Source organism: Hyperolius riggenbachi, chromosome 1, assembly GCF_040937935.1.
Source record: "Hyperolius riggenbachi isolate aHypRig1 chromosome 1, aHypRig1.pri, whole genome shotgun sequence".
In the NCBI taxonomy this organism is placed as follows: domain Eukaryota; kingdom Metazoa; phylum Chordata; class Amphibia; order Anura; family Hyperoliidae; genus Hyperolius; species Hyperolius riggenbachi.
Window position 1 is genome coordinate 495058650 of NC_090646.1, and position 25755 is coordinate 495084404.

The 25755-nt window shown below is 44.4% G+C and overlaps 1 protein-coding gene across 1 annotated transcript in view; it reads left to right on the plus strand.

Annotated features, from left to right (window-relative positions):
- The first annotated feature begins 23562 nt into the window (after positions 1-23562).
- LOC137523075 (catechol O-methyltransferase-like) overlaps positions 23563-25755 on the plus strand; it is a 55889-nt gene continuing 53696 nt past the window's right edge. The window contains exon 1 of the mRNA XM_068243284.1: positions 23563-23710. The gene's annotated coding sequence lies outside the window, so the exon portion shown is untranslated. The remainder of the gene's footprint in view (positions 23711-25755) is intronic.

Genomic DNA, 25755 nt, shown 5'->3' on the forward strand with positions numbered 1-25755 from the left:
AATGGTGGCTGGGAGGGGGGTGATTACAGGAGTGTTATTGGGTGGTGGTATCAGTGATGGTGGAAAGAACGGGGGTGGTGGGAAAGGTGGAAATCTGTAGGGGGTGGTGGAATAGTGAGGCTCATTAATGGTGGTGGGCGATTTTGGGGGTGCGTGGGTGGACCAGCTGGCTGTGGGGCAGCAGGGGAGACACTTGATTTTCGTTCCCTTTCCCTGTGCTCCGCGTATGCCAGTCGATCCCTATTTAATTTCTTAAGCTTTGTGTCTATGGTGTCCGTTTTCTAATTTTCTGAGTCGAGAAGTGAGGTTGGATAATAGTGGGCCGTATTGGGTGCTTTTGGTGTGTAGAGCGAGAAAATCTCTACACTCGGAGATTACTGGTTGCAAATCCTTAACAATGGATTTCCTTTTGATAATGAGCCTCTCCATCATGCCTTGTGCACAAACTTCAAGGTAGGCATACCAATCTATAGTAAAAACAGTATCAGTGGGAAAGGCGGTAAGGGTTTTGATCCTTATGCCGTCTGGTGATATTTTTTCCTCTGTATAGGTCTTCTGCATCGCTATATCGGCTAGATGAACAAATTCGTCTTTTAAAGCCGTCTCAAGTTTTTGAAAAGTGGGTTTTAGATCGGTATTGTCCACAGGCGAAGTATCCTTGACTTGGATGGGGGTTGGGACCTGTGTGTTGGACAGTTTGAATTGAGCCAAGAGACTGTCTCTGTGCGTAGATCGTTCTGTGATGAAATCCATGTCAGAAACGGGCTTCTATCAGGTTCAGGGTGCCTGTTCGCAGACGAAAGGCCAAGTGTAACGATTGTGGAACTTTCTCCGTGATCAGCGCACAACGCGAGCGCTGACACAGCGGAAATCCTCCACAAGCGTATATTTGCAGGCACCCAGCAAAAGGTGTTACGCACCTGTAGAGGGAAATTCCTGTCTGCAGATGGCGCTGGGGAGTGCAGAGGAACCAATCCTCTGTACCTCCACAAGTGCCAGACAGGAATTGTACGAAGCGCAGAACGCAATCGCAAAAGAGGCAATTGCGAATGAGATTGAGCAAAGGGACAGGTTGTATGTGTGTGCGCCAATCCAGTCGCCACCCCGCGACCGCGCACACACAACAGCAGATATGAAATAGGAATGCGATCGCGAGAGGTGCGATCGCCAGACGTGACACAAGGCAGATCAGAATAGAATACGAGGGTAGCAAAGGCACAGCAACTAATACAATAAGGAGATACGGAAAATAACAAACGCTAGCTAACCGCGAACACCGCACTCATTCGCAACAGTGCACGCGGTTATGCGCGATCTCCACGTGATAAGCACAATAGAGACAAGCACGCCTAACTAACCATTAACAAACAAACATGAAACAGAGGACGCGAGCGCTTGCTTAACGGTTACCTCACTGAGCCTGCAGCAAGCGTAGCGGACAAGACAGACACACGAAAACAGGGACAAACGAGAGATAGGATCCACAGCACTAGCGAAAAGTGGCTAACGTGATCCAGGTACAGAGTAGCAGAACAGAAGGATCCCCAGCGCTAGCGAAAAGTAGCTAGCGCGATCCCAGAAGACAGAACAGAAGGATCCCCAGCGCTAGCGAAAAGTAGCTAGCGCGATCCCAGGAGACAGAACAGAAGGATCCCCAGCGCTAGCGAAAAGTAGCTAGCGCGATCCCAGGAAACAGAAGAGATAGCTGGTAGCAGCCGCTGCACCAGCTATACTCCAAGAACAGAGATCAGAACCATTTCCTGTCGACCACCATAGGGGCAGGACAATGGCAACAGGCAAGACAAGACAGAACAGGCAATACAGATAATACAACCTGACTGGGCTAGAAGGGGAGCCTAAAGCAACCCCCAGGAATTAACTATACTAGATAGCAATGGCTGACACTCCAGCAGTGTCCATCAGGAACAGACCATGGAAAGGAAATGACCAGCGAAGCATTGTGGGAAAGACATAGTACTTATAGTACACGTCTCCAATGAATGTGGCCAGGCAATCTGCATGACAACGCATGTAAATTCCTGTGCAAGCACAAGCTGCAAAACTGACAGAAACTCTTCTTTCCAGAGTCCTGCAGCATGCAAATCTACACAAAGGTCAAAGGGCTGCCTGCCTGCACAGGCAGCTGAGCAAATCATCACACCAAGGCTAGCTTGTATGGGTATATGTAAAGAGAGAGAACCGAGAGCCCAATATAGTGTAGTAAGTATTAGTAAATGGGTTAATGATATGAGTATAGAAGTATACTCACAAACCAGGGTTACCTCCAGGCAACCACTGTATAAGCAGATGAGGCTGCCATCATGTGGTAAAGTGTTCCTGGGCACGTTATACATCTCAATGCTTGGGAACTCTTTATCTACAGAAAACAGTAACATGAAAGTGAAATGGACTTGTTTCCATGCATGTGTAGTGCATCATAACAGCACCGCACATAAGTGTGAAAGAATCTAGTGAACATTTTGGCAAGCTCAGTCCAAGACTTAATATTGTCTTTTTTGAGGAGTGGCTTTTTTTTTTACAGCCCTCCCAAACAAACCACATTCGTGGGGCACTTGTACATTTTTCAAAGTTTCTTAGTACTCTTGGCAGTCTTTGACCTGTTTTATCCTCACTCTTCCAGAAAGTTTGAAGGACACCCTTACCTGGAAAGGGCACTATTAGTGCTAAACACTTTTCAATTCCTAATTATAATCTTAACTGTATTTTTAACTTTTTAGCAACCAAATAAACTAAAACTTTATTTGGCTGCAATGCTGGATTTTTCCTGCCACTGGGGAAGTGTGACCCCAGCTTGGCAGGGTATGTAAAGTGGACGTAAGGTAAGTTTCATGGTTACCAGTCTGTACAGCTGGATCAACTTCTTCTTCCACCACGGCGATGTAATCCTGACATGACTTCTCAGTTCTGATCACATGATATGACATGTGATCAAGATCCCAGAGACCATGTCAATGTTACAGCGCCACTCGCTGGTGAACGAGGGGTTATAATAGTGGCGATGCATCGGGAACTAACACAATAAAAAATACTTTTTAGCTACACTCACTTTTGGGACCACACCCCTATATAATAAAATGACAAATGATCCCCCCTTCTAAATTCATCTACATTTTTACTAATAAAAACAATTTTAATATATTTACAGTTCAAGGTGAACTGCTCCAAACATACACCATTGTTTCAAAATCAAATATCATGAACTTAAGTTTTATAATAAACAGGATAAAAAGCCAAATAAAATGTGTGTTTATTATCTGCAGTATGGGGAGAGACACACCTCCTAGCACTTTTTGATCCATTTTTGTTTCTTAAAAACCGCTCCCATTGACTTGCATTAAAATCACTGCAAACGGCAAAATAGCCACGATCTTAATTTTTAAAAAATCTTAATATATTAATGTGATTTTAATGCAAGTCATTGTAGCATCTTTTTAAAACACGAAAACGGATCAAAAAGGTCTAGGAGGTGTGGCAAAACCCTGAAATGGGTGAAATCTGTGAAATAATTTATTTTTATAATCTTTTTGGTTTTTTTTTCCAATTAAAATGCATAGAAAACCAAATTATTATTGGGAAAAAATACTACAAGAAGAAAGTCTAATTTGTGCTGAAATAAATGATATACAGTGGGGTGCGAAAGTTTAGGCAACTTTGTTAATCATCATGATTTTCCTGTATAAATCTTTGGTTGTTATGATAAAAAATGTCAGTTAAATATGTCATATAGGAGACACAAACAGTGAAATTTCAGAAGTGAAATTAAGTTTATTGGATTTACAGAAAGTGTGCAATAATTGTTTAAACAAAATAAGGCACGTGCATAAATTTGGGCACTGTAAAAAAGAAATTAAATCAATATTTAGTAGATCCTTCTTTTGCAGAAATTACAGCCTCTAAATGCTTCCTGTAGGTTCCAATGAGAGTCTGGATTCTGGTTGAAGGTATTTTGGACCATTCCTCTTTACAAAACATCTGTAGTTCATTCAGGTTTGATGGCTTCCGAGCATGGACAGCTCTCTTTAACTCACACCACAGATTTTCATTTATATTGTTGAAAGATCCAGCCCTGGCGCAGGTTCAGCTATGTCACTGATTCCTGGACATTTGTCTCCAGAATCTGCTGATACTGAGTGGAATCCATGCATCCCTCAACTTTGACAAGATTCCCAGTCCCTGCACTGGTCACACAGCCCACAGCATGATGGAACCACCACCATATTTTACTGTAGGTAGCAGGTGTTTTTCTTAGAGTGCTGTGTTCTTTTTCCTCCATGGATAATGCCCCTTGTTATGCCCAAATAACTCAATTTTAGCTTCATCAGTCCACAGCACCTTATTCCAAAATGAAGCTGGCTTGTCCAAATGTGCTTTAGCATAACTCAAGCGGCTCTGTTTGTGCAGGGGGCGGAGAAAAGGCTTCTTCTGCATCACTCTCGCATACAGCATGTCCTTGTGGAACTTACCAGCAATATGTCAGAATCAAGAAGACAAAGATTGTTCACCATCATGATTTAGGGGAACGATACAGAAAGCTGTCTCAGAAATTTCAGCTGTCTGTTTCCATAGTTATGGAACATATTGAGGAAATGGAAGACCACAGGCGCAGTTCAAGTTAAGGCTCGAAGTGGCAGACCAAGAAAAATCTCGGATAGACAGAAGTGACGAATGGTGAGAACAGTCAGAGTCAACCCACAGACCAGCACTAAAGACCTACAACATCATCTTGCTGCAGATGGAGTTACTGTGCATCGTACAACCATTCAGCGCATTTTACACATTTCCTCTTTTATCACCGCTTGCCTTCTAACCTACCCCTATATATATCTTATACTTGCTCAACCAACTTTTTATTGATCAACTCACTCCACTTAACTATTTGTTTTCTACAATGTATACACGCTTGGTATATTATTTTTTTCACTATCACTATATTTAACCCTCACTACAGCACTATGTGATTACTACCCACATTAGCCAGTCCAGCTCCACCTCCCTAATACTCCTTCCCTCCTCCCATTCATGCCCACATCACACCTTACACTTATTTCTTTCCTTGCCAATCAAACCAATCTTCTCCCTGCTGCCCCTCCTCTCCCTCCAGAAACAATAACCCCCGCTCCTCCTTCTCACTTTTTCCCAGATTAAACACACACATCATAACAAAGAAATTGTTTGTATTTTTAGCATGTTTGTCCGATCACATACCAATACGTGCCTTTTGTTCTTAATAGTGTACTCCTACCTCTACTGCCTGATGAAGCGGGTATAGACCTGCGAAACGCGTTGTAAAAAACCCTGGAGTGTACCAATAAATTTACTTATGTTGAACTACACAGTTTTGTGTGTCTTCTTGAAGGAGGTAAGTCCACCACTGCCTCCTAAGCAATTTTAAATATTTTAAATACTGTTTTTATCCTTTTGGCGCCTCTGTTCAGTTTATAATTAATCTTTGTCTTCAGGTCATTTGAGAGTTGTTTTGAGACCCCCATGTTGCTACTCTTCAGAGAAAATTAGAAGAGGATGAAAACTTACAATTGACCCCCTTAAATACTCTTTCTCGTAATTGTGACATCTTTATTCAGTTTTGATCCTTTTCACCCAACAGTGGCGTATCTTGAGGGGTACAGGTATGGCTTGTGCAATAAGCACCGCAGCACCATGAGTGCCATGCCTGCCCCCGTCCTGTGCCGCCACTGCAGCCTCCTCGTGCCTGCCATTGCTGTGTCCCATCCCTGCTGCTTAAATCATGTCACTGGCAGCGTCAGTCAGACCTCCAATCAGCTGGAGACTGAAGTGACAAGAGGGCGCATAGTATCCAGCAGACACTGCACTGCACATGCGAAGTGACGTCATTAGTCATGTCCGCGTGTGTAGTGCTGTGTCCAAAGGGGATACCAGGCACCCTCTTCACACTTCGGTCGCCGCTGATCAGAGTCTGACTGATGCTGCCTGTGACATGATTAGGCAGTGGGGACGGGACACAGTAGTGGCAGGTGGCGCCGGTCTGAGGTCTGACAGCCCTCTGAATGGGGGGAGGGGGAGGCACCTCTCTGCACCTGAATAGAGGGGTCCCTTCCACTAACTAAACTGGGGGGGTCCCTGTCACTACCTAAACTTAAGGGGATACCTGTCACTACCTAAACTGGGGGGTCCATGTCACTAAACTGCGGTGGGTCCCTGTCACTACCTTAACAGGGGTCCCTGTCACTACCTAAACTGGGGGGGGGGCTGACACTACCTACACTGGGAGGTCCCTTGTTACCTAAACTGGGGGGGCTGTAACTGCCTTAACTGGGGGACCCTGGCACTACCTACACTGGGGGATCCATCATTACCTAAACTGGGGGGAGGGCTGTCACTACCTAAACTGGAGGGGGGGGTCCCTATCACTACCTAAACTGGGGCGGGATCCCTGTCACTACCTACATTGGGGGGTCCATCATTACCTAAGCTGGGGGGCTTTCACTGCCTTAACTGGGGGGCACCTGTCACTACCTAAACTTGGAGGGCTACTTATACTGGCAGCACTGTCATTACCGAAACTGGGGGTGCTTTTTACACTGAGGGTACTTGTCACTACTTACAGTGTTCACACGGTTCATTCAGGTATTGTTTATTCATTCATTTGTGTAGAGAAAACCCTGAATAAGGATGAATGCAATGCTATTCAATTGCACAGCTGAAAAGTTGTATTGAGCAGTACTGTTGCAGTGCAACCATACAGTGAGGCATACAGTACATTGAAAGTATGCCCCAGTGCCACTGTAAATGCACACCTTGCCTTGTAAACACTCTGCATGCTGTGTACCCCATTGGAATGCTATGCACTGCAATCAATGCAATGGCATCATAGGAATAACTTATTGCATCATATTGTCCGTTGCGACACAACGCAACAGACACAGTGTGGAAGGAGCCTATGCAAACTGATTTAAATTTAAGGACCCAAGATTTAAAATAAAGTTCTGAGTAAGTCAGTAAGGCCTCGTTGACACTATACGCATTGCATTGCACATTTTGGCAACGCATATAGGGGTTGATACAAAAAGGTGTGCTAAGTCATAGCATGGCCACGCTATGCTTCGCGCGTGGTTTACCATGCATAAAACTTTACACGCGCTATAACAAACGTTTGCGCACATTCATGCGGCGCAGAGAATACTTTTGCACGCGTTGTGCCGCATGTACGCGCGCAAATGTCTGTTATAGCGCGCTTAAAGTTTTATGCGAAGCATAGCGCGGCCGTGCTATGAGTTAGCACGGCTTTGTGAATCAACCCTATAGTGTGCAGTACGCAAGAACATCAAAAATACATAGGGCTCAATTCACAAAGGCGTACTAACCTAGTTAGCTTTGGACGTGCAAACTAGGGTGCTAAGTAGTGTGCACATCTAAAGCTGTTACAGATCGCATGCAAAGTGTAGCGCTGCGCGGTGCACGCGAAACGTCGCACCATTCGCGTATTAGCGCGCATTAGCGCGCAAGCGGTGCAGTGTTTTGTGCGCGCAAACTTTTGCATGCGTATTAGCGCGTGAGCGGCCTTTTCCGCGTCCAAAGTGCCTTTTCACTGGTGTGCTAACACTTAGCACCCTTTAGTGAATCAAGGCCTTAGACTGCACTGTCTCACCTTCTCAATATTGTGCTGCACAGCATTGCGTTACAAAATCACACTGCTGCATGCATTTTTTGCAAAACACAGCGCTGACCTATTCGCTGTAGTAAATGGGATCAGCGGTGCAACAGACAGCAACACAGATGGTGTGCAATCCCATGCATTGCGTTCCTATTGGCTTTGATTTGGACATTGCCACTTACATTTTCAGGCATTGTCACTTTAATTTGTAGCGTCAATGACATCTTCACATTGGTTATTTTTTCCAATTATCACTACACTACAAATTATTATGCAAATTATATTTTTCTTTGGTTTTCCTAAAGAGCCGATGCAAGTGGCAGTCAGCATCATTTGTCATCAACCATTAGAGTATAATTTGAAAGTTACTGAACAAACCTCCTAAGTAAAACTTAAAGCGGAATATAACCATGCATTTCAACTTTGCTCTAAAACATTATTTACAGTATATTATATGCAACCAGCATTTTTTTTTACTAGACCAGCATTGGAAGGGTTACACAGAGCTTTAGGGCTCGTTTCCACCGTTGCGGTGCGGAATCGCCTGGATTCCACCCCGGACAAAATCGCATGCGGATGCCTTTCCGCATGCTCTTTTCCCCGCAATTCCGCATGCGATTTCGCATGGCTAAGAAGCAGGCGAATTTAACCATGTCACTGCCTGTGTAAATTGTCATAGCGGTACATGCGAAATCGCACGCGAAATCGCGGGGAAAACTGCATGACAAAGCCGCATGCGATTTCCCTATTAAAAGCATTGCGGGCGATCTCCCGCATTCCAGCCACACGCGAAATTTGACGGCTCTGCCGTGCAGATTTCCCCCGCACACCAAAACGCACCTGCACGACGCACAAGTGGAAACTATCCCATCCACTTGTATTGCCTATGCGAATCCGCATGCAGTGCCCGCATGCGGATTCGCTATAGTGGAAACGAGCCCTTAAAGTTCCTGGAGAGAACTGCAGACGCATCCGAAGCTTACATAGATACATTTTGTTTACATAAATGTATCTAAGTGTGGAATGTGACTCACTCTCTCTGTGAGAAGGAGCTGGAGGACAGCCAAAGAGTGTGTAACATTTATCACTTGTTACATTCTATTTAGTTAAATGTATCTATCTGAACTTCTGCATATCTCTCCACGGAACTTTAAAGCTCTGTGTTTAACCCTTCCAATGCTGGTCTAGTAAAAAAAAAATGCTGGTTGCATATAATATGCTGTAAATAATGTTTTAGAGCAAAGTTGAAATGCAGGGTTATATTCCGCTTTAAGTCAAACATCTAATCTGCATGCTTGCTAAAGATCTATGACTTAGTCCAGCTTCTGACTGAACATTGGCGGCAGTGTTGCCCCGGGGCTGCACCACGCCACCAAAAACAAGCATTCGGGGATTACCGCGTTAGTATGCGGTAATCCCCATCTGGTTTAGATCCAAAATGGAAGTGACTTTCGCTTGTGGTCACTTCCTGTTTGGGAAATACGGAAGTGCAAGGAAGCCTTTTGTAAAAAATACGCTTCCCCGCATGTGCGCTGCCGCCATCCTTTTTAAAATCCCTGCGTCGCTATAGACTTACATGACTTCCGTTCTGCTGCAGGTTTTTGCAGAGGTCACGCGGTAACGTCGGTTTGCGCGCGCAGTAGATCAGCAACTTCCAGCGCATGGCACCACATGTTGTATGAACATACCCATAGGTTTCATTAGCATATCGGTGGGAGTGTGGTAATGACCCACCACGCCGCACCAGTGTGAAAGGGCCCTACAAGTTAGAGTAGAGGGTGAGCAGTACAGTAAGGCAATTTGCATTGTTACAACTATGGCAGCCTCCATATCTCACTTCAGATTGCATAGCTCAACAGTCTTTTTCAGATGGACAGTCCCTCCTTGAGAACCATATCCCTCTGTGGCTCTTAACTCCTAATTTTTCCCTCTTTCAGGACTGACATACAGATGTGTGTAAATAGTATGTATTTTTCTACTGAGAAATGTGTTTAATGGACTCTAAACTTTATTCCGCTCCTTTAAAATTATATATTTCTTTTTAGGTGTGAAGGAAAACTAATGATGCTACAAAGAACCAGTGTAGTTTGGATGATAAACCTGTATGGTATGAATAACCTGGGGGGGGGGGGGGGGGTGGTCATGATTAGAAGTTTGTCAGGGTTATGTCTTAAAGGTGTCTTTTTCTTAGCTCAAAAAGCTGAGGTATGAGATTCCCTTTAAAGGGAACCTTAAGTGACATGTGGCGTGATGAGATAGACATGTGTATGTACAGTGCCTAGCAAACAAATAAATATGCTGGGTTGCTTTTCTTTCTCCCTCCCTGACAGGTTTTCTCCAGTCGGGACCCAGTCAGACTATAGCACCCCTGACTGATAAGCAATCACAGCCATAAAATAGTTTCCTGGCAGAGATCTGGGCTAGTGATGCTTTGGTATGGTTCTGGTGAAGGCATGTCCTAGACCTTGAGCTGTGAGGACGTGAAGCGTGATTCTAAGCCAGCCAGGTGGCTTTAAAAACTGTTGCCGCACTTTTATATGCTGTGACATGTGAGTACACATTTGTCAGAAGATTTGTCAGTTGAAAGCATATTAACTCCCATAGGCCCCGTTCACACTTGCGGTTGTTTGCCAAACGGACCGGATGACCTGACCGGATCCGGACCGGATCCGGATCGGAACCGTACGGTTCTGATCCGGATCCGATCCGGATCCGGTCAGGTTGCATCAGGTGTTCATCAGGATGCGATCCGGATCCGTTTGGCAAAAGTAACGTAAAAAACAAAAAAAATGTTGGGGTCTGGGAGGTCAGCAGAAGGGGGACCTGTGGAATCAGGCCCTCTGCTGTTTAGCACTCACCTCCACCTGCGACATGCTGCCAACATCTCCGGATCCGGATCCAGCTGTGCTGCTCCACTCCAAAATGCTTGCCCATGTGTCCCCATCCAATATCGCCGCAACAATCATAGGAAGTGGGGTAGAACATCCGGATTTCTCAGCCAGTGTGTTGTGCGCTCTCCGGTTCCCATTGGTTTGTATTGGCCGGATGGTGCAGTCCGGCTCCGCCCCGGATACGGCTGCCGGAGGAGCCGGATCAAAAAATAGCGCATGTTGGAACGGAGGCCGGAGTCCGTATCCGGCCCGGATCCGGTCCGGCTCCGGTCCGGCAGAACGGACGCATGTGAACGGACGCATAGGCTTTCATTGCTATGCCGTGCGTCCGTTCCGTCCGTTCTGCAAGCGGTGCACGGCGATTCCGGACGGCCACCGCTAATGTGAACCGGGCCATAGACTGGGGTTATAAGAACTCATAGACTCCTCAGTGTGCTCTTTTATTGTGTTTGGACTTTAACTGTGTGAGGAAACCAGAGTGTCTGGAGGAAACCCACACAAACACCGGGAAACCATACAGACTCCTGGCCAATGGCTGGGATTCCAACTGGGGACCCAGCGCTGTAAGGCAATAGTGCTATCCACTACACCACCGTGCTGCCATTGTAATGAGAGAAAACACAACTTAGTATTATCTCAACAAGTTATTAGCGCGTTTACCCATATTTAACCCAGAGCTATGTACACTTTTAGCATTATTAGCACAACATTGTCCTTGAAAAACAGTAGACACGGTGGCATAGTGGATAGCATTCTCGTCTTGCAGTACTGCATCTCTAGTTTGAACCCCAGCCGGTTTTTACGGGAACGCGAACGCACGGCGGAGCGATATTTGCCGCGATTTTGCTATGCAGTGCATAGCATAGCAAAATCGCGGCCGCAAACGTCGGGGAATCGCCGGTAATTGCGATTCAGCAATCGCTAGCGTTCAGCGTGAACGCTAGCGACTGCTAGTGGAAAAGGGCCCTTAGTGATCATCCACCGTTTTCTGCCATTTCAGGCTGTCTCACAATGCTCAGGTCGCATAAGGTTCTCTTACTGATTGATTATTAAAGCCAGGTGTGCAGATGTTGGTATGGTATTGTTAGAGATCTACACTGCAAAGTATGAATATCATGACTTCAGCTGCATCTTTTCTTGTGCATCCACAGTTGTCTTAGAATATAGCATACGTAAATTCACAGTTCAGTGGCCAGGAATAAAATCGTCCATCATCACAGCTGTCTCAACGTGTTCTCCTTCTTGAAAGCCAACGGCATCATCACACAGGCAGACATCAGCGTGGAAGATGAAACTAAAGCAATATCCCCTTGGGTCTATCACATCCGTCTATCCTGAGGAAAACCGGATTTTCATTACATCAAATCAGAACAGATGCTCTTATCAGTGAAAATGAAATTCAGTCCAAGTCTAGCTGATCATCTATTAACAGACATAAATATACATGAACCGCTGGATGCACCCATTTACTTTTCATTTTCTCTAACCTATTTTACTCAGTTTTAGTCGTAGAGTTGTGTCAAGGTTTTAAGAGAAAATCACTGTGCAAAGTGTCCTTTGAATGACGTGCAAAATTGTAGGCTCAGAGCACTTGGATCAGGCTGGGCTCACACTGGCAGGAAAATCGTTCCTTTTATTGGAATGGATCCAAATGGATGCATATGGATCCTAAACGAAGCAATAGGATCTTTTCACATCAGTCTGCTCATAATGGATCCATTCAGTCCATTCTGATGAGTGGAATGCAAGTATAAGCTGTACATAATTTCTGTGGATTGGCTAGACGAAGCAGATGGCGATGGAGCCCTACAAAATTAATGCTAGTCTATGAGAATGGACGTTGTTCGTTCTCAGTAGGCTACTCGCCACGTACATTTTGCAAGTTACTCACCTGGCACCATCCATTCAGGTCCCCTGCCGCTGCTGCCGCCATCCATTGCGGTCCCTACAAAAGTCAGAATACTGACACCAAAGCCCCATCAAAAACATCAGGCTACATATTAGTTTTCAATAGATTGTCCCTCCCCGGGAGGATTCTCATTATTTCATTGAGGACTGGACCAATGAAAATCCTCCCTGGTGCTCAGGGAGGATTCCCATTGTTGTTTTGCAAACCAATGGAAGCCTGATGCTTCTAATGGATTGGGAAAACTGGCGTATCTAGCATGCAGGAACCCAAATGGACAGCAGCACTAGAGGAACATGGAGATAGGTACCAAACGGGTTGCACATTTTTTCCTCCAGTATAGTGTGAATCCAGCTTGACACTTCTGTCTGTCACATATATTCCCTCTGGAGGTCAAATTTACCATTGTCATCACTGCAGCACCATACATATTGCTTGGCAAAAGCAACACACTCACTCACTGAACACTGAAATGCGTGTGGAAATCAGTGATCACACAGGAGGCGTCACCATGGCATTGAAGAAGAACTAGTCGATTGGTGCAAGGTCTGGAGAATAATAAAGGTATAACAGTAAAGCAAACCCCAGTGACATGAGTTCTACTTCAGGTTTTTGTTTGGTGTGTGGCCAAACATAGTCTTGTAAATGCAACACATTTTGAGACCATTTCCTTTTGTGACAATGTTGAACACTGTGACTCAGTTTTTGTAGGCTTCTCTCTCCTTAGGTAAGTATTTGCTTTTTAGCTACATTTTCAACTCAGGTTTGTGAATAAGACAAAATGTGTTCATTTTCACAGCAGCAAGTGTGAACTGAACCTTAAAGCTAACCTGTGACTTTTGTTTAAAAAGAAAATCAGATACTTACTTCAGGAGGGGGAAGTCTCTGGATCCATTCCAGCGCTGGCAGCCCCACAAAAAGGTAAACAATAACAATTGCCTACACCGCTGCACACATACTCAGTAATAGCTTTCCCCTTGGGCTCAGTCGGAAATAGCCAAGCCTGTTCGTGTCCACTGTACTGCGCAAGCGCGAGGTGTCAGTTGGACTTGCTATTTGCGCTGGAGCACATTGGAAAGATGCTACTGTGCCTGCCCACACCGCTGACAAGCCCTTGTCGGTGGATCTTCGAGGGACCCAGTGCTGGATCCCCTCTGGTGAGCAGGATGGGAAGTCTCTTTAGAATCAAGAGGCTTCCTGCTCCTGAGGTAAGTACCCCCTGGGATACTTTTTTCCCTTCAAGTACACTTTAGCCCTGTCCAATACTATGACGGACTATGTCCTCTGTAGGTCAGCCATAGTCCGTCATAGGAAAACATGGCTGCCGCTAGATAGCACTACGTCATCCTATTCAGATCAAGCGTCTGACATTCTGATCGCCACTGGCCCCACCTTTACCGTTGCTCCACATAATGTAAATATTACATGGGAACATTTGGCCCGTTCACAGAGGCGCCCCCAAGTGGATTAAAATGTCAGACAAGGTCCGACATTTTGATCCCCTCCAGCAGCACACAACGCTTTGTAATAACTATGTTGGGGCTTGTGGAAGGGGCGGAGCTACAGCGTGCAAGCTGGCGTGTGTTCCCTGCCACTGATGCCAGGTTACCCACTCGCCTAGGAGCGAAGAGGTGCAGAGTCTCTGGATCCCTGCCGCCAATCCTTTTCCCTAATTACCCACGTCCCCTCCCCCTGCACACTAAAAAAAAATTAAGTGTTGTGTGTCAGGAACAGGCCCGCGGCACGCCTGCGTATACGGTTCCCGACTGCGGGTTTGACCAGATTAAGCGGGGAACAGCCTTATTTAAGCTACAAACAAGGCTGGAACCCCTCAAACACTTCCCACTGCCACCACTAGCGTTGCTAGACACGTCCCCTCCGCTGTCGAGGGCTAAACATGCAATCTGCGTTTTCGTATTTGGGTCAGCTTTGCGCTTAGGCCGAATACGAGAACGCCACGCACCCACACAGTTGCAATCTTACACTGTAATGAAGCAAAATCACTAACAGTTGTTCCGAACGATACTGTTAGACTTCCCACTCGGCTGTCGGGCGCAGAAGTGCCTCATACACACAATGCAATTACAATTTCATACGGTAGTGTTGCTCAAGCGTACAATTAGGCATGAACTTATACACGGTTACACTTCAGTCTCTTCTAGGCTATTAGTGTTAGTTTAGTACAGCAGAAGTCAAGCTTATTAAATAATGATTTAATATTCCATAAAAACATAGAACAATGCAGAACTTAATATATACAAAAGATTACAAAAAGACAAAGTAAAAAAGTTACAAAATTAAGAGTTACAAAGATAACACACCAAGCAGTTTGCTTACCAAAATACAGGAATCCAGATAGAAGAATCTTGGACTTTTGTGGACGGACACAATTCTGGTTAGACCAGGAGTCCACTAGCTTGGGCCAGGAGACCAGCCGCAGCTACCGTCAGAAGAGAACTGATTTGAGGTAGCTGTCCCCTGGTTTTTATAATGAAATATTCGCCTCGAGGCTGTAAGCCTGTGTGGACGGGGGGAGACTAGATTTAATTACATCCTCAGTCATAATTGGATATTCAGAGATCCAACATCCACTATAGTACCCACACCCAACAAAAGACTTCCTTAGCCCAATTTCCCCAGGTTACAATGTCTATACATCAAGAGATTGTTAAGTGAGGCTTTTCAACTCCACCAATAATTGAATTTCCTCACAGTGAAATAGGGTTTCTTCCCCACAAGCTGACATGTTTTAGACTTTTCCTGACTAGGCTTGCTTTGTGTATTGAGACAATGGGCCGTCTCCTGAGTTCAAAAAGCCAGGCAGATAATCCCATTAGCAGAAACTCAAAGCACCTCATACGGTCAAGACAATACCCACTTCCTTGCCCCAAGCAATCAACGGCAACAGCTCCCTTCTAGCAGACCTACATGGAACACAGGCAGAAAAATGAAAGAATATGTTCCTGTTCCTTACATCCTAAGCACCCCAATATATTCCTGACATTGGGGGATGTGGGTGATCGGGAAAAAGGGTTGGAAAGGGTTAAAGAGGCTGTAAATGGCCTGCTCCATGGATGCCAGATATTTTTATGTTGGCAGTCTCATTTCATGAAAGTATCCATGCCAAGCGAAGTTATTCTTGTTTTTTGGATTGTAATTTTTCCAAAGGCAACAATTACTCAAGAAGAACTAGATTTAGCAAGCCCTAAAGTTTGGAAAGTTAACTAAATGAACAAGTTAAGGCATAGTTCACTCTTGGTGTATTGTTTGTTGTTGTGGGCTTTACGGTAAGGTACTTTGCATATACTTGAAAGGGAAAGTTTTGCTTTTTCCTTTCTTTGTTTTCATTGAGATTGTTAAAAAGTCTAGTGGGTGATATTTGTGACAGAGGATGTAGAGAAAGCACAATGTTAACATGAAAATTGTTCCTACTGTTGCAATAAAGTACATAAAAAGTATACTTATGTCAATTGTTAAAAAGTACAATATGCTAGGGCCTTGCTTACAACTGCTGTGTGCTGCCTATTCCCACCACAACCCAGTATAAAATAGTGAGCCTGCAGTGAAGGGCTCTCTATTATTTCTGCCAGGATCGGCTGTTGATAGAGTTACTCACCCACTGGCCCGTAATTCATTACAGAAATGTTAGAGAAACATCCATGACAGAAGCTCCACCCCCTCCACAAAACCACCATGGTGTTTTTTTCTAAAGTTTTTCTGTGGCCACTCCCACCTGCTTGCCGTGGCTGCAGCAAATCGGTGGGGATGGCCACTGAAAGACTTTGGGAAACATGGCAGCGGTGGTCTGACAGATGAAGGTGGCGGACTTTCTGTCATTAAAGTATTACAGGCGAGTGAGCGAGTGATTAACCCTACCACCAGCTGATCCTTGCAGCAATAACAGAGAGCCTAACATTGCAGACTCTCTATTTAACACTAGACTATTTAACACAGATTTTCTATTTAACACCATTTAACAATTACTGTACTTCAGTGCTGGAAGGAATAAACACTCCACGCCATGTAGAGTATTTAATCCTTAAATCTTACTATGGGACGAGCATGTCTAAATACATCATGGGAGTGTACTCGTAAGGCTTGTACACACGTGCAACTTTTCCGCATGACCAACCCGATGACATGACTGGCCGCACGAGCAAGTGACTGCACGACTTGTGCAGCAACCAACTGAATGACCAGATCATTTGCATACTGCGCACGGAAACAGAAAGACGGACTGCATGATATGGCTGCATTCAAAACAAGTACAAGTCGTTCAAACGACTTGTACACACCTGGCCAACTGTCCAATGTCAGCTCAACAGTTGTGTGAGTTGAACCACCCTTTGGATCGGTCAGACCGCCTGTTACCAGTCGTTTGTCTAGTCATTTATCACACGTTCGTACACTCAACTATCGTCCAACAGACCAAGTTTGGATGATAGTTGAGCGGAAAAGTTGCACTTGTGTCCGAGCCTTTACAGGCAGCGAGCATATGATAGACAGAGATAAGGGCTTGTCAATGTTCCAAAACTATTTTGCAGAGACAAGCAGAGTGACTCTGTATACAGAGAGTACAATTCAAACAGATATATACTGTATATACACAGACACACACACACACACAACTATCAAGGTCAACTATCCTTCCTTGTTATAGGTACTTCTTACTAAATGGTATCTCCCACAGGCGTAGGGATCGCTATAGCAACCATAGCGTTGCTATAGGGCCCGGATCCCTTCGCTTCAACTGGGGGGGCCGCCTGTCCTGCAGCCTATTTTTGTTTCCTGCTTTTTTTTTTTTCTTTAACCATGGGTCCAGGGCCCATTCAGGATTGCTGGAGTAAGCACCCTCGCCCCCCCCCCCCCCCATTGCAAAGAGACTGGCAGGTGAAAGGGGACTATTTTCCACCTGCCGCCTCTCTGCATATCCCTCCGCCTGCCGACACTTACTTCATAGTTCCGGCCTGGCCCAGAACACAGAAGAGCAGCGCTGGCTATGGCTCCGCCCCTCCCGTGCGTGGCTCCGCCCCTCCTGCATGTATCCCCGCCTCTCCCACGTGTAGCTCCGCCCCATTCCCATCTGTCTGCCCGGTCACAGCATCGGAAGCCAGACACTGTGAGTAACTGGCCCATGGTGTGGGTGTGGGTGTGTGTATGTATATGTGTGGGTGTGTGTATGCATGGTGTGTGTGTGTGTGTGTGTGTGTATGCATGGTGTGTGTATGAATGGTGTGTGTGTGTGTGTGTGTGTGTGTGTGTGTGTGTGTGTGTATGCATGGTGTGTGTATGCATGGTGTGTGTATGCATGGTGTGTGTGTGCATGGTGTGTGTGTGCATGGTGTGTGTGTATGTATGCATGCATGGTGTGTGTGTGTGTGTGTGTATGTGTATGTATGGTGTGTGTGTATGCATGGTGTGTGTGTATGTATGCATGGTGTGTGTGTGTGCAGGGGTGCCGCCAGGGGCCTCACATTTTTAGGGGCCTCAGAAGCTCTTTGACGTCATCGCGACGTCACACTGTTGCCCACAGGCCCCGCACTGCCGCCGCGCCAGCCAGTTCACAGAGCAGGGCTACGGGAAGATGGCTGCCTCCGAAGCCCTGCTCTGGAGACTATTTGTGTCTCCAGTACAGGGCTTTGGGCGCTATCTTCCCATAGCCCTGCTCTGCCTGACTGCCAGCGCGGGTCCGTGGGAGACTGCAGGAGGAGGAAGAGCAAGATCTCCGGGGGAGCTGCTCGCCAAAAGCCGGCCGGAAGAGAAGACTTCTTTCAGGTGAGTACAAACTTTTTTTTTGCTGAAATGTGGCCCAAACTGCGTTAATTATCTGATGAAATGTGGCCCAAACTGCGTTAATTATCTGATGAAATGTGGCCCAAACTGCGTTTATTATCTGATGAAATGTGGCCAAACTGTGTTTATTATCTGATGAAATGTGGCCCGAACTGTGTTTATTATCTGATGAAATGTGGCCCAAACTGCGTTTATTATCTGATGAAATGTGGCCCAAACTGCGTTTATTATCTGATGAAATGTCGCCTGAACTGCGTTTGTTTTCTGCTGAAATGTGGGCCGAATTGCGTTTATTTTCTGTTTGTGTTGGGGGAGGGAGAATTTCCCCGGGGGGGGGGGGGGGGGTTAGAGGGGGGCCCATGAAAAAAATTTGCTATGGGGCCCAGTGATTTCTAGCTACGCCCCTGGTATCTCCATATCAATTAAGGCATATAAGGAACTACAAGGAGGAGGAGTGATTCTACATTTCATGGTCAAGCATACAAACAAGCGCTACAGGGCATAGAATAAAACTATCAATAGCACAACAGAGATTATAGCTGAAATGATTGGTTGTACCCGTGATGAGAACAAGCAAGACCCCAGTCTGAAAATGGATTCAAATTGGTTGGGGAAGGTGTCAAGATCTCCTTGGCAGACCTACATACTTGATCCATTGTAAGTAAGTGTGAGTGAGTTTATGGAGTCTTGGGTGTCATTGGCTTCAATTCATCAAGCATTACCGCATTCGGTAATGCTGAAAACAGCTGAGTTAACGGAGCACTTAAGAAAATGTTAATTCATCAAAGCTGTTACCGAATGAGAAGCTGAAATCACAGAGCAATGAGATAAATTACCGACTTGTGCTCAACACATGTCAGCAAATGTCAGTAAATGTTAATTCATCAAGGTTACCACATTCGCTAGCACATTCGGTGTTTATCTCCAGCTCTCCCCTGTCGTTACAGGCTTCGAAAGCCTTCTGTGTGAATGTTTTCCTGATTAACAGGAGCAGGCAGCCAATAGAAACAGCCCCTGTTCTCCTGCAAGTGCTGCTGATAGGTCACACAGGCTTCTCCACACAAGCTTCCAGACCTCCCAGGCAGTGAGCAGAGATAACGGGACAAAAGATATCCCCAGATGTCCTTCGGTGGTTTAACCCTTTGAGTCCCTGTTTGAATATACAAAGATGCATGTGGTGAAATCACCAAGCATGGCATTTGTAAAGTCTCCAGGAAGTTTATCTACGTTGTGGCAAATAAGTAAAGTGTTAAGAAACACTGATGGACAGATTCAGAGCAGCAGAGGCAGTATAAGTAACAGTAAATATAACACACGTTTACATGTAAAGGGATGTCTGGATGCCTTCTATTGTTATCAGCTTGTAACAACACAGAGACATTCCAAGCTGCTCTGCACCACTCTGCCGTTATCTAACAGCCTTTGATGAACTGAAGCCGTAGTACTTCGGTAACTTAACGAACCTCTACCACACATGGGAAAATATTGATGAATTAGCACAGTGAAGTGTAAAATACCGAATGCGGTACTTTAAGGACTGGGATTTTGTTATCGAACACCCTTTGATGAATTGAAGCCAATGTCTTTAAGCCATGCATAACAAGAATCATTAAAGACCATGCGCATACCACCTTGGACTGCTAATGAGTAGTCTAAAGCCAATTTAATCTGAAGTGTGCATTTGTGTTCTTTATAGTAAGGAAAACAGTAGTATAACCTGTGAAATGCTTTGTAGGTATGCACTAGAGATGGCTTGAACGGTTTGCTGGTGGACAGTTCCCGCTGTTCACATTCTCCACGAACTGTGAACATATGGCGTTTTCGAACCACCCCCTATACATCAACATGGAGCCAAACTTTGACCCCTTACCTCACAGTCATCAGACACATGGCAGCCAATCAGTTAGCACCCCCTCCTGGAACCCCCACCTATCAAAAAGCAGTTGTGGTGGCCATATTGGAATCATTCCCTGCTGGCTGCTGACTGTTAGTGAGAGCAGGGTCAGACTTGCTGCAGATAGGTAGGGAAAGCATTAGCTAGGCCTGTGTTCTTGTTCCTCACTTGCTGTGAAAGCACCCCAAACAGCCCTTTTGAGGGCTAGCACATTGGCCTCCTGTGTTTTTTTTGTGTGTGACACTCCACAGCCCACTGACACCCAGAGCTGTGTGCACACTACTGCTATTGTTGTTGCCTCATTAAGTTGCACACACAGAACCACTCCGGTGCATTATTATTTCACTGTATTCTGATAGTATTATTGCATTTCTCTGTGTTTAATACAGAGCTGTGCATAATGGGATTTCTGCCCTTTAGGGATTAAAGAGACACTGAAGCGAAAAAAAAATATATGATATAGTGAATTGGTTGTGTACTATGAATAATTACTAGAAGATTAGCAGCAAAGAAAATATTCTCATACTTTTATTTTCAGGTATATAATGTTTTTTTCTAACATTGCATTATTCTATAATATGTGCAGATTACACAGCACTCAGCATTCAAAATGAGTCTTTCAGAGCAGTCTGTGAAGTAATGACCTCTCCTCTAGCAGAGGAAAAGTAAACAGTCCAGGAACAGTTGAGATAATAAAAGTCAGATAACAGCCCTCTCCACGACTAACTTAGTCGGAGAGCTTAATGGCTTGTTTGCATAGAGATAACAACTGGAGTTTCTCAACTCTTCCTGTACTGGAAACAATTACACTGATGTATCTGATCTTAATGTTTTATTTCTTAGCTGTACTACACATACAAATCATAATATCATAATTTTTTTTCCGCTTCAGTGTCTCTTTAAAACCCGACTGAACCGGTGGTTCAACTCACTCAACTGTTGGGCTGATATTGTGCAGCTGGCCACATGCATACAAGTTGCTTGTAATCGCGTAACTGCGTGGTTGGTGAGGTCCTGGAGTTGGTTGTGTGCTTTGTTGTACATGTGTACGAGCCTTTACTCAGACATTATAAGGACACTAACGTTTTAAAAAAACAGAACCACCAGGATTTTCCATTAGTGGGTGTAAAGGAATCCACCCCCCCCCCCCCCCCCCCACCCCTCTTGTTATAAGTACAATTTTACAGAGTCTGTTAAAGTCTTGTGTTTGAAGGCGGCAGGCGTGTACTGTGCAGTGTAAGGAGAAGAATTGTAGGCACATTCAGTAGTGTGCACAATCCCAGCATTATACACAGCCACTTCTAATAAAAAAAAAACACAGATTCTCCTCTATTGATTGTGAAAGGACTCAGCAGAAAGTGAGGGGAGAAGGGGGGGAACCTGTTTTAGTATGCACAATGCATTCTCACTTGCTGAAGAGTAAATCATTGTAGATCACTGTAAGCTTTTCTCAGGAATCCCATAATAAACCAGAGCAATAGTGTGGAACATAAACAGGATTGTTTTTATCTTCTTTTTTTTTTTTAACTTTCAGATTTTTTATCAAACATTTTTATCAGATGATGAACATAAATGAACATAAATACTGTAGATTGCCAACAAGTTCCAAGAACTATAAACAGGATTCTTTGAGGGACGTTCCTTCCTATCTTTCCTCACTTTAATCGTCTCTCTGCATATCACTGCATATCACTACTGTAGTGTATCCGAGTGTATTCATTAAAGGACAACTGAAGTGAGAATATGGAGGTTGCCATATTTATTTCCCTTCAAGTAATACCAGTTGCCTGGCTGTCCTGCTGATCCTCTGCCTCTTATACTTTTAGGCTAGGTTTCCACTTGTGCATCTTGTGTCAGAATTTTCTCTCAGAAAATAGGCATTGATTTTGCAACTAATGGTGGTGAATGGGGCTGTTTCCATTCAATGCGAATTTTCGTTAGCGTTCGTACGCATGAGGTCCTGTATCATTTTTTCTGACATCGCGTACGATTCGCGTACAATGCTTTGTAAAGGCAATGCGAATTTTCACGTTTCTTGCCCGAAAATTTGCATTAGATCCATGGTTACAGGAAGTTGTCAGCAGTCATGACTAAGCTGTTACTAGGCAGATTATGCATGTTTAACAAATGCGAATTTTTGCGTACGAAAATTTGCATAAAAACGCGTACAAATTTACATGCAAATTTTCCCCAATCAGAAAAATCTTATACGATTTTTTGCAGGCGAAAATGTCACGCTACAGTGGAAACGTAGCCTTAGATATAAACCCTGAACAAGCATGCAGCAGATCAGGTGTTTCTGACATAATTGACAAAATTATCTGCATGCTTGTTTCTCCTGTTATTTAGACACTATTGCAGCTAAATAGATCAGCAGGGCTGCCAAGCAACTGGTATTATTTAAATTAAATAAATATGCATCCATACTCTTCTCACTTAATTTGCCCTTTAAGGCAGAACAAAGTGGTTAGCTCTCAGGTGTCCTCTCAGGGGACAGACCCTGCTTTGGACCCATGCCCCACATATGCCTCTTTATGCTGGTCACGCACGGGACTATTTTACAGTAATCTAATAACCGATTACTTTTCTATGAAGCAGTTGATAAATCTGCTCATTTAGAGGGCAGTTTGAATTGTATAATCTATTATTAAATCCTATCTAAAAATATCTAAATGGGTGTACTCTTTAAAACTATCAATCCTATGTAAAATGATGTTTCTAATTGCAGAGGGGAAAATGTGTTTCCTGCTGATAATAATTTCAGATAAAAAAAAATAGGACCTACCACAGTCCCGCCAAGTGATCAGTAAATCAACTCTAATGCATACGTGAGTAAAAAACTATAATTCATTCATAGCATGTTAAAGGGGACCCAAAACTCTTGCACAAGATACACGTAAAACACAAAGAAATCCACCCTAAGTGTGTTTAGAGAAAACCGCCTGTCTAATTCTCCCTTATCTGTAAGTAAGAAGCCAGTGTAATTTGAGCTGTGAGCTTGTCTGATCTGTGCTGAGGTATGCCAAATTATGGCCTAATATGTAAACACAGGAGATTAACTCTTTCTGTGCTCCCATAAAACCAGGAAGTAGACACTGCAGATTTATTGCAGGATGTGTATCAGCTGTAACAAATGTTTTTCTTTATAGGTTATTATGCTGTTGCTTATCTTTTATAACGGAGAGAAAGTTCTGAATTTAGGTCCACTTAAATACATAGCTAACAATTGTGTAAGGAGGATCATATATCTTATTGTAGTTAACGTTATACTTTCTTTTTATGATATTCTGCTTAGCTGTGTAGCATTTGCAGAAGCATGCTGTCACTTCCCATCTTGCATAACCTATAAGAAATACCTTACTGGTCAGAGGTTGATGAGAGAGGGGCGGGTATGTTTGCAGTACGGATGAACATGTGCCTCTGCTCTATTCTCCACATTCTAAAGCACAGTCAGAGCACATTCACTGATGTGATGAAATGTGACTAGAGATTGCAGCTCGCTTTCTCTATAAAGTCCGAAGTCCTGAGAACAGAGTGAGGCACCGAGCATCTCCCAGGCACACATACACAAGGTAAGGGCATGCTTTCTTCTCTCAAATGGGCAGAGGTCATATGTAATGTATATTATAAATCACAACAGAGCTTGTATGGATTGCTGCATTCATTCACCACACAAGTATAGTATTGGCAGCTTGTCTTACACTGTACATTGCTGGTGGTGATTGTAAATGCATGTGTACTATGAATTATTAGCTTACAGACAATATGAAGTGTATCCCTGTAGAACTATGTTTGCATGCTAGTAGCACGCTAGTATTTTGGATAAGGCTGTTGACTACAGTATACAGGCAGCATTCAGAAATCCTAGTTTAGTGGTGTAGCTGTGCTGGTAGGTGTAGGACTACTGCTTTTTTCATCCTACTGCACAGAGTAATCTATGGGTTTAAAGAAACACTATCAATGCGCAAGTGTTCTAAAATTACAATGTACTAATAATAGTCCAAGTAGCCATGTAAACATTTTCCTACTTGTCATGTTAAATATCAGAGGCAAAGGCTTTTGTAATTCATTGTGTGTAGATTTTAGCTACATTTGGAATGTCTCATTTGCATAGGTGGATCTCTGCAGTCTGATGTGCTAAGAACAGTGTAAGCCTGTCAGATTTCACACGCACAGCTACAAATGTTTATGTTGCACATAAGATACATTTCCTCTGTTCTCTGTGAGAGAAAGATCTGCCTGTCTCTGACTGAGCTCTCTGCACACACAGAGTAAACAGATACACTGTGGGGGAATTCCCCCCTCCCCTCATGGCTCACTCTGCCGTCAGAATTAAAGCAGACTGCCACCAGGAAAATGTGAAAGGAATTAGATAACAGTAAACAATGAAATAAGGATTCAAATGTATACACCAGTACTTACCAGCACTTCCCAAACATTTCCTATCGCAATTGATAAAAACATGTTAATTGATAGTGTTCCTTTAAGTTAAGGTGACCATACACTTATAGATTTACAGCAGATTCGACCATCAGATTTCTGTCAGATGCCTGTCAAGTCAAATCTGACAGGAATCTATCTGATGTGTGCCACACACTAGGAACAGATTTCCAATAGATTTCAGAATTAAATCTATTGGAAATCTATTGAAAATCGATCTAAATGCATTATTGGACTATTAGATACAATACAACTCTATGGGCCATCGATCTGCTGCCAGCAGCAGATTGACCTAGATCTTCCACACTGTCAGATAGATCAAATCGATCGAAATTGGCCACAAATTGATCGATCAACGATTTCCAATTGAATCGATCAATCGATCGAAGGCTGAAGTGAACCAGTGTATGTGCCCCTTAAAGGGAACCTTAACCTTGCAGCAAAAAAAAGTTTCACTTACCTGGGGCTTTCCCAAGCCTCCTGCAGCCGTCCTGTGCCCGTGCAGCTCTTCCAGTGTCCTCCGGTCCCCCGCCGTGGCTTAGTTTCGTTTTCGGCCGACTGTTAGTCGTCCTCCGGCAACGCGTCCCATTCTTCCGCATTCCCCGCCGTAAAGGACGGAGGACGACTGGCAGTCAGCTGAAAATGAAACTAAGCCACGGCGGGGGACCGGAGGACACTGGAGGAGCTGCGCGGGCACAGGACGGCTGCAGGAGGCTTGGGAAAGCCCCAGGTAAGTAAAACTTTTTTTTGCTGCACGGTTAAGGTTCCCCTTAAAGCCTTGTTTCATACATCCAGTCAGCAGGAGTTTGTATGTTTTCTCTGTGCTTGACATGGACCTAACTGCCGTAGTTAAAAATCACGTTAATTTCACACAATGTGAATTTGAATGTCATGCTTTTCAGTGGAGATGAGGGCATCTATTTGTGTGCGCTAAAGAGTCACTGCCGCATAAAACCGCAAACTGCAAGCGATTCTTACCCGCAGTCTATGGTGGGTGATGCGGGCATTAAAACACATTAAATGCAGAAAATTGTCCATTGAAAAACACAAGCGTTTGAGCTTTTTTTTTGCAGGACTGGACTGAGAGAACACTCCCCTGGGGGGTACTTACCTCAGGTGGGGGAAGCATCCGGATCCTATTGAGGCTTCCCCCGTCCTCCTCGGTCCCACGGCGGCA